This window comes from Dipodomys merriami, unplaced genomic scaffold, assembly GCF_024711535.1.
Source record: "Dipodomys merriami isolate MVZ:Mamm:240054 unplaced genomic scaffold, mDipMer1.0.p SCAF_153, whole genome shotgun sequence".
NCBI lineage: Eukaryota > Metazoa > Chordata > Mammalia > Rodentia > Heteromyidae > Dipodomys > Dipodomys merriami.
The window spans coordinates 2,374,319-2,384,866 of NW_027202860.1; positions in this window are offsets into that span (position 1 = coordinate 2,374,319).

Sequence of the window (10,548 nt, forward strand, 5' to 3'; positions counted from 1 at the left end):
AAGGCCCCGCCCCGCGGCCGGGACCACGCCCCCGGCCCAGGGGCACGCCCCTGTGGCTCTCGGCTCACAGCAAGTGGGGAAATAGCCTGTTTGCGCCGCAGTGACCTCCCGTCTGTCTGCAGGGACCAGGCAACCTGTGCATTTGCCAAAGATCGTGCAAAGGGCTTGAGGTTGGAGGACGGGAAACTGAGTGCTGTGGGCATGCTGGATTCGAGCCTGGGGAGGGTTACTGTGTCAGTCTCGGAGGATGTCACGAAAGTTCAGGCCGGCATTGCCCCTGCTCTCATCAGACGGAGAAGCAGACCCAGACTCAAGTCCTGACGTGTGCTCGAAAAACAGAAGCTGGGCGCCAGGGGCTCCTGCCTTCCTCAATCCTAGCTACTCACTAGTGCTCTACCCGCCACCCTGCGCTGTGCATTCGCGATCTGAAAGGCAGATTCCTGGCAGCAGATGCTACTGCAGAATGTTTAGGAACGGGGGTGATTTGAGGAAGGAAGCTCAGAGTTTGCTCGGAGAACACAAGAGATGCTTTCTGTCCTGGGAGCCCACAGATCCTTCGGCCATAACTTCCCTTTTCTTTCCCATCCTCCCTCCGCTGCTGGGGCTTGCTGCACTTTCTAGAAAAGAGACCTGTCAAAAGAAAGGACGGACTCCCCAAAGGCTGGTGCAACAATAGTATTAAAGAAAGGTCCTTTTATCAGAGAGCGGTAGAGTGACTTTCTGGGGATGAGACCCAGTTCAAGGACAGAAATGACACTGTCTTGAGTAAGACTGCAGGCGGGCTGAGCATGGAGGAGCATCGCCCCCACGCACCTGCCTCTGGAAGCTGGGGTGTAACTTCCCCTCACTTCCTACCCCAATGGCTCACACTTCCCACTCCCTGCCTGGTGGGTCCTGGTAATGCCATCAGGCAAGTGGGTAAGGGGTGTAAAACAAAGCCTAGCACTTAATTACACTCATTATAGAATCGTCTCAGCTGCCCTCCTTGGCTGGCAGCTTGAAGCCTGAGTGACAAATTACCTCCAGTAACTTTCAAAGCGTTTCAGGCAGAGGAATGAAATTGCCTCCTTGCCCACCCTCAGCCCCGCGGCATGTGTGTGGGGAGGAGGTGGGGGTTTGTTCACACTTGGGTGCTAACCAAGGCAGAGGGGTTTGTCTCTCAGGGTATAGTGGCCACAGGAACCTGATTCTGACCTAAATGAGCTTTGTTGAGGTAAGCCCAGCTTCCGTTTGTTGCCAGTGGGGTGAGGGAAAGTGAAGGAAGAGTTCATGCATGGCATCTTTTATCCTCCCTTGGTAAGTAGATACTGCTAAACAAGCATGGTGGGACTGTGATTATATGAGTCAGACACACAAGTGACTTCCAGCGGCCCCTCCCTAGCAAGACAGGAGGCTTTGGATACTCATTCCAGCTACTGGGTTCCAGGGACATAAGTCAGACTTGGAAAGTTCTTTCCCTGTGTCTACCTGACATACCTTTTGACAGATTTCATTGAAAGAGATGACAATTCCACCTGAGCAGTTATAACATCTTAGGGACTTCTCACTGGTGGCCCTGGAGGTGATCTTTCATTATGTTTTTCTCTAATAGATACAGGGAAGGGAGGATGGTGGTGGTGATCAAAGCCTTTGCTGATTGGAGCCACAAAGGCAGAGACTTGGTTTGTTCACCACTAAAATCTAGAGGAGCACACACATCTCTCTGCAAGGCACTACAATGAGGTCCTCACCTCAGCAGAGCTCTCCCAGAACTTCCTGTCACTACCTTTTTTGTTCATTGAACACTGGGGCCTTTGGCTTACTCATGGCTGGTACTTTACTACTTGAGCCTGACTTTATGCTGGTTATTTTGGAGATGGAATCTTGTACACTTTTCTCTCCCCGCTGGCTTCAATTTTCCATCCTCCAGATCTCAGCCTCTTGAGTAGCTAGGATTTCATGCATGAGCCTCTGGTGCCCAGCTCATGTCACTTTTTTATGTTTTTTTTTTAATTGCAAAAATAGTGTACAGAGGGGCTACAGTTACATGAGTAATGTAATGAGTACATTTCCTATCAAGCATTGTTACTTCCTCCTTTGCTTTTCCCTCACCGTCCCTTCCCTCCCCACCTCTCCAACTCCCCCCCCCCCACCAAGTTGTAAAGTTCATTCTCTACATAGTGTTTTATACATCTCATTGTTACAATGGGTCAACTTGTATCCTTGTTTCAGCATTTTGTTATTTCCCGTCCCCTCCCCAAATTAGAAAAATGTTTATACAAGATACAGGGCACTGATACCAAATACAGTGAAAACAGGGGTGATAATGTGGGGGGAAAATATACAAAAGAAACCAAAAAAATCACATAGTTCATTCTAGATACATTAAAAACACTATCAAGAAAGAGAAAACAAGTTGTGTCCCTACTTGGAGTTCATTTCACTTAACATCATCTTATCTGGTCATAGGTACATAGCTTTTGACCTTTTCTGTTTGTCCTAAACTTTTACTAGTTATTGCAAATAAGGGAAACCATGGGACCTATGTGTCTTTGGGCCTGGCTTACTTCACTTAATATAATTTTTTCCCAGTCTTTCCATTTCCTAATAACTGGGGCAACATCATTCTTTCCGATGGAGGCATAGAATTCCATTGTGTATATCACATTTTCTAGATCCATTCATCTATTGAGGGGCATCTGGGTACCACAGCTAAGATACGGAACCAACCCAGATGCCCCTCATGTCATCTTTGTATTTCAGACCTTCAGTGGCTTAGTAGGCCCTGAGTATAATTTAGAGTCTAGTGCAAAGCCCTTTGGTCTAAGTCTTCCAGGCTCCTATCTTCCCACCTCCTACCCCTGGGCCCCGGCCTCACTAGGTGCCTTTCATTTGCTTAGGTTCTTCACTCCTGCTGCTCCCGCAAGCGGGTGTGCCCTTCCCCCATGATTCATTTCACAGCTGATTCCCATCCATCTTTCTGTGCTCCTTTGATTTCTTATCTTCAATGAGAAATTCCCTAACATTTTTACAGATAGTTTCCATTTTATGGTGGATCTACTTGTGTTTTTCTGACTTTTAATAGAGAAAAGATCATTTGCATTCAGTAGAAACCCTGCTTTGCATCTTGAATTTGGATCTTTTCCTGGGTTAACCATATTTGGTACCATCCTCTTTCAGGAGACTAGAAGGCAGAGGTAGCCAAAGCTCCAGGTCAACCATATTATAACAAGGGTAAACAACCCATACCCTATGGAATTCTGTGTTCCTATACTATAACATTCAATAAGGTTGGTACATTAATTATATTTTCCATTTATGTTATATTCCATTTATGATGGATTTATTAGGCTATTGTCCCATTGTAAGTTGAGGAACATCTGTATCTAAGTTAGATCCCTCCTGTTTTTCTCTCCTTGTAGTCTGTTCTTTTCTCCTTCTCAACTCTCTTCAATTTGTAATTTTGTAAATTTGTTAATAGTTCAAATGTTTAGACTTAACAGATGGTAAGTTTTATAAAGAGAGGAGTCATATCTGATTTGGTCACTTCAAATTTAGTATCTGATAAGTGTATCCCAATAAATATTTGTTAGGGTAGGAAGGATAGAAAGAAGGAAGGAAGGAAGGAAGAGAGGGAGGGAGAAAGAGAGGAAGGAAAGAAGGAGGGAAGGATATTAGCAGACTTTATTTTAAAGAACAAAATTAAAATTCAGTACGCTTGTGACATCGCATAAGTGATTATTTCTATTTAAAAAGTAACAACCAAAACAAGATTCAGAGAAATATGCCAAGGTTTATTAAGTACTTTGTAAAACTAACCATCCATTCAGCTACCATATATTGAGCTTTCACCATAGAGCCAGCATTATTTGCCAGGAATACTGATCTGGATGTGATCTGGCTTTCAGCATCAAGGAGTACGCAGCCTAGTCGGGGAGTTGAACATGTAAACAAACAGAATGCAATTTGATGGATGCTACAGTAGCATGTGGCTTCTGTCTGGAAGTCCTTACATCTGGGATTGGATGATGTAGTAGCTGCTGCAGGCAAAACATAATGACAATTTCTTCAGCTGGGCGGGACAGGAGAACATTCTCATCAGGGGAACAGTGAAGGAAAGTAGTTTATTTGGGAAACTGCTAGTGGTTTGGCAAATGGACTCGGGGTATGTGAAGGATCAGAATGAGTGATGATGGGGTAGGCAGTCATCAGCACACAGGTCAGTGTACAGAGGCTCACCTGAGTTGTTTGGAGTTTGTCCTGGTACCTGTGGAGCTCCAAGAATCCCTTGGACCCCTCTGTACAGTATGTTCACAAAAAATTAAAATTAAAATAAAAAAAACAAAACACACACACACACACACACACACACACACACAAAAGAATCCCTTGGATAATATTGAGCAATGGAATGTATCTTAAAAGTGTAACCTAAAGGGCAGTGTGTAGAATGAAGTATGAAATGGGTGGTCAGTAGGAGATCAACCCAGTTAGTAGACTGTTTTAATTGTGTACACAAAGATAATGAATCTGAGACAGATGCATTGCATTCATTAATTTCTGTCAGTCCATATTTTAATGCTTTGATGAATCAAGCACCGTGCTAGCTGATAGGATTTAACAGCCAGCAGTAACTGAGTACTTATCATATACCCAATTATTTTCTGAAACACCGAAGTATATTTGCTTATTTAATCCTGCAACTCTATGAATCACTATTATTATCATTCCCATTTTACAAATGAGGATGTTGAAGATCAGAATAATAACGAGCACACACACACACACACACACACACACACACACACACACACACACACACACAGCTAGTAAATGTCAAAGCCAGGATTTGAACTCACATACTTATGTTTAAGAATCCATGGTCTTAACCATTATCCTATATTGATATCATAGTAGTGAACAATCTAAACAAGGTCTTCAGTTTTTATGTTCTGGCACTGGAGATGTAGAGGATAGATTTAGATTGAGGCACCGCTTAGGCTATAGAATCAGAAAAGCTTGCTATTTATGAAAGCCAGAAATGTGAGGCTTATTGCATAAGATATTGGCTTTGTGATTATGCCAGTCACAGAATTAGGAAATGGAAATTTGGGGAGGACTTGTCGGGCAGTGTTCTGGATGGGGTAAATTGTAGTTAGGCTGCTGTAGGAAAAGCCATCAGTAGGCATTTGAAGTCATATGTCCTGAGCATAGCAAAGATGACACGAGATAAAATTGGAAAGCACCCAGGTAGACTTGGTAGTTGAAGTGGAAAAACAGTGAAGATCTTCTCCCAGTCCGTGGGCTTTCTATTGATCTTGCTAGTTATGTCCTTTGCCATGCAGAAGCTCTGCAATTTCATGCAATCCCATTTGTCCAACCTTTCTTTGATTTGTTGTGTTTCTGAGTCTCTTTTAAGAAAATTTCGGCCTGTGCCAAGGAGACGTAGGGTTTCTCCTATTCCATCCTGTAATGTTTTCAGGGTTTCTGCTTTGACTCCGAGGTCTTTGATCCATTTGGAATTGATTCTGGTGCAGGGTGATATATAAGGATCTAGCTTTAGTTTTCTACAAGTGATTAACCAATTTTGCCAGCACCATTTACTGAAGAGGCTGTCTTTCTTCCATTCTATTTTTTTAGCTCCCTTATGGAAGATTAGCTGGCTATAGATCTGTGGGTTCATTTCTGGGTTTTCAATTCTATTCCATTGGTTATGAGATCTGTTCTTGTGCCAGTACCAAGCTGTTTTGATTACTATGGTTTTATAGTAGAGTTTGAAATTTGGTATTGATATTCCTCCAGCAGTGTTCTTTCTGTTAAGGATAATTTGTTGCTTTGTATGTCCCTCCCCCATGGTATAACCTCTGTTTTCACTGTATAATTTGGGGAGGGGAAGGGAAAAAACAAATTGTTTAAATAGGGATACAGGTGGACCCATTGCAACAATGAGATATACAAGACGTTATGTTGAAAAACGAACTTTACAACTTTGGCCAGGCTGGGGGGAGGGAAGAAGGGAGCAGAGGGGGGGAGAAGATGGGAAGGGATGGGAAGGGGAAATGAAGGAGACAACAATGCTTGATAAAAAATGTACTCATTACCTTGCCCACGTAATTGTAACAATAAAAAAGAAGTGAAAAAACAATATGAGGAGGACAGATAAAATAAAGGACCAGAAAAATAATCAATAGTTCATAAAGGAAAAGATGGCTGAATTTAACTGCATCATAATTAAGACCTCTGTCTATCAAAAGACATCATCAAAAGAATGAAAAGATACAAAACAAAATTGGAAATGTTTGCAACACATAAAATTGTCCCAATACAAGAATCTAGGTTATGTAAAGAACTCACCCAAATCAGTAAATGGATAAAATGGATAAAAGACACAAGCAGATATTCCATAAAAGAAGAAAAATAATTAATAAATGAAAAAGTACTAGACTTCATTAGGAATCTGAGAAGCACAAATTAAAACTATAACACATTGCATATTACACATCCATCATATCAACTCAAAATAGGATTCTCTTTCCTGACCTGAGTCATGGTTACCTACAGGTTTATACTATGCTTATCTGTTTTCATCTATAATTATATTTATACCCAGTAGATATATCTAATATATTCCACACTAAAAATTACAAAAGAAGAAATGGAAGAAACAAAGTAGAAAGAAACAGAAGAAAAATCAGAAAGAATGCACTTAGGAAGGTCCTCAGGGACCTTAAGTAGGAGTGGCCATCAGTGCCTAATCTAGAAATCAGAGTGATTGATGTTTTTTCATTGGACATGACCACTTACAGGCGTTTAGACAAAAGTAACAGCCCCAAACTCACTCACCCTGGTACACCTACCATGCTGTACAATGCTCTTCCCTCAGCTATGATGGATTGTTACTTTCTTGATTAAGCAATGTTATATAAGACACCCTCTTTCCCCCCCATCCCCAGCTGAACAGCCTGCTGTCTATGGAGGTGGGTAGGTGACTGGTCACTAATCAGCAAGAAAACCAGGACATCAGTCCTACAATGACAAGGAGCTAAAATTCTGTCAACAACAACCTTAAACAGAAACAGTGCTTCAGCCTGAGGACACTCTAGCAAAGAACCCAGCTACTCTGCAGCTGGACTTCTTACTCTTGGAAACTAAGAGATAATACATGGTTAGTGCTTTAAAATCTATCTATCTATCTATCTATCTATCTATCTATCTATCTATCTATCTATCTATCTATCTATCTATCTATCTTTCTAGTCAAGGGGCTTGAACTCAGGGTCTCACTCTCATTTGGCTTTTTTTTTTTGGCACTCTACCACTTGATCCACTCATCCAGTTTTGGGGTTTTGCTAGTTAATTGAAAATAAGAATCCCTCAGCTTTCTTTGCCACAGCTGGCTTTGAACCAGGATCTCAGATCTAAACCTACAGAGTAGCTAGGATTGTAGGTGTGGGACACTTGTGCCTGGGTTGTTTTAGGTCCTATATTTCTGGTATTTTATTATGCAACAGTAGAAAACAAATCAAGCCAGCTGGTCAATGACCTAAGGCTAAAATGGTCAGTGAGAAGCAGGTAATCTTTGAAATTGAATTAGGACCTAATTTCCATGTCCCTGTGGGCCTTGGTCTGGGTTCAGTCAAGCCTCCTTCACTTTGTTACTTGACAAATTTGGCTCAAATTGATCATTATGTGCTGAGAAGATTTTAGTCTCTTCCTTGCATCTCTGACAGCATGCTTAAGGATGTGAAGACTGGATTTTTTTTCTATGCCATCTTTGGGCTAGTAGAGTTCTATAGCATCCCTAAACTGGCAGGTAATTAGAAAGTGACTACAATTGTCTCTTTTGTGGGGACAGATGGCCACACACTCTCAAAAGGAGCCCAAGGAGACAGCTGCTAAGATAGCCAGCTCTGGTGACAAGCCTCAGAGATCTGAGGAGTCAAATGTTGCTAGTAGCCTCTGGTCATGGGATTTTATAGCTCTTCAGAACTGTCAATTATCTGAAGGCACAAGAGTTGAAGGACTCAAGGATATGACAAAAATCCACGTAATCCCAGTTTTATAACTGAACTTTAGAGAGAGTTCACCTTTGACCAGTTCAGTAGGTTAGGAAAGAAAAGAGTGGCTTGTTTACACTCTATTCAGGTAAACGGACACTGTTCATTTCATTGAGAGCTGAGTTTCTTTTAGTCCTTTTGGAAATATTTTTTTTTAGATCTTAATTGTTTCCTTGTTATCCTTCTGCCCACCTCTGCCCCCCCCCGCCCCTCCTTTCTCCATATCCTTCCTCTCTCCACCAAAGACTGACAGGAGCCCACTTGCATGACTACAGGCTTTCTTGGATTTGACTCCTCTCTTTGATTCTAAGAAGAATCTAGGGCTGGGAAGGTGGCTCAGTGGTAAGTGCTTGCCTAGCATGCATGAAGTCCTGGGTTCAATTCCTCAGCACCACATAAGCAGAAAAGCTGGAAAGAGCATTATGGCTCAAGTGGTAGAGCGCCAGCCTTGAGCTGAAGAGCTGAGGGACAGCACCCAGGCCCAGAGTTCAAGCCCCACAACCAACAACAACAACAACAAAAAAACCAAAAAACAAAAAAAAAACAAAGAATCTAGCTGCTTCTTCTTGAGTCTCCTGTTCATGCTCCTAAGTCCTCATCAAGATGATACCTCCTAAGGGTCTTGAGTTCTTTTTTTTCCTCCACCAAATAAAGACTGATGAAACAGGAAAGGTGGGAGCTGTGTATTTGAAAGAGAGTAGGGCACCAAAGAAAATGTGAATATCCTTTAATTACTAGTGAGTTGGTATAAGACCCAGCTGGTATAAGACTCATGGCTGGCTGGGAGGACCTCCTTAGGTTATGTGAAGGGCCACCTTGTATCTGTTGTATGAGGTCCTGTCCACCTGCATCCCAGATAAGAGGAAAGTACAGATTTCTTAAGGAAAGAGAGTGAGAAGGAGACCCAGAAATTGGCAGTTCCATTGTAGCGCTCCGTGTGTGTGTGTGTGGGGGAGGAGGGGAGTCTGTCAGAAGACCTGGTATCTGGTTGGATGCTCTCTGTGCCCACACTCCTCCCCACAAGTGAGGCAGGTCTGCCCTAGGGCCTTCAAGATAAAGGTCATTGTCTCTGCCAGGACCACTTTCTTTTCCTATCTGTCACTTTTGGATTGTTCCTCAAGGTGGTTTGCCTTTTACCTTCTTAGTGAATGTGCAGAAGTTGGAGCAATGTCACTTCACCCCAACAATTGGCATTATTCAAAGCGCCAGTTCCAAGCACAAGTGTAGGGCTGCAAAGATAACAGCACAGGTTTGTGCATTCCTCAGACATCTCCTGTTGGCCATGGAGAATGTTCCAGAAGAAGATGCGGACTGGTGTGTGGTATGTGTGAAGGGGAGAGTTTGGGGTGGGGAGGTCAGGTATTGCTTCTAGCAATGTTTCACACCTGCCTGGCAACACCAATAAGAATCCTTTCTCCTGTTTATGCCACCAGCATGGGTTATTGTTTTTCACTGTCTACCTTGAACTTCTGCAAACTTCCTGCACTTGGATCAGAGAACATGCCTCTGAAAATGGCGGGGAGGTCCCCAAGAGAAGCAAGCATTTTCTTCCAGCTTTGTGCTGACCTTGAAGAGTGGTCATAGGTTAAAATATGGCCATGCAGGCCCAAGGCAAAGCCTGGAAAACCTTGAGGTAGAGTGCAGTTGTGTCCTAGCAACATGTTGGGTAGAGCTTCTCAGAGGAGCTATCCTTATCCTATCCGATGATCATGGCTATACTCTGAGTCTCTTTGCTGTGACTGTCAGGGTCCTGGGTTGCGGGGATTTGGGTGGCAGGGGATGGGTGGACTAGAAATGGACCTGATAACCCGAAGTTCCCTCAGACTTGACTCTCTTCCCAATAATTAAGTTGCAAAATAACCTTAGGAAATGCTGCATCTTTGGTTTCACAAAAACACACTGTGAAAATTGGTTTTGTTTTTAATCTGCTTAACCTAAAACCGTTTGATCCTGTTATTGGCTATTTCCTCCAAGCTTCCTTCTCTCTGTTTCTGGGATTTAACAATCACTCCTGACCCTTCATCCTTGTGCAGTACAGAAATCTCAGCTTCTCTCTTTAGTTACCTTCCCTCCCCTTCTCCATGACCAGGGTTTTCTCTAAATACTTCCAGACTTGTGGGCCGTGTTGAGATAACTGCTTTACCACTCAGCTAACCCACTGTTAGTAGAAGCTGAGGGTTTTGTTTTGGTTAGCTTTGTTTTATTAGTTTAGGGTTTTTGTTTTGTTTTTGTTTTTAAGTCTAGATTTTGCTAATTGGCTCAGGCTGGCCTGCCATTTGCTATCCAGCCCAGGCATGTTCTGATCCTCCTGGCTTATTCTTCCTATTGATGGGATTACAGGGGTGCCCAACAGAGAGAGAGAGACAGCGAGACAGAAAGACAGAGAGAGACAGAGACAGAGACAGAGAAACCGAGCGACAGAGACAGAGACAGAGAGACAGAGACAGACAGAGAGAGACACAGAGAGAGGTAGAGAGAGACAGAGACAGAGACAGAGACAGACAGATACAGA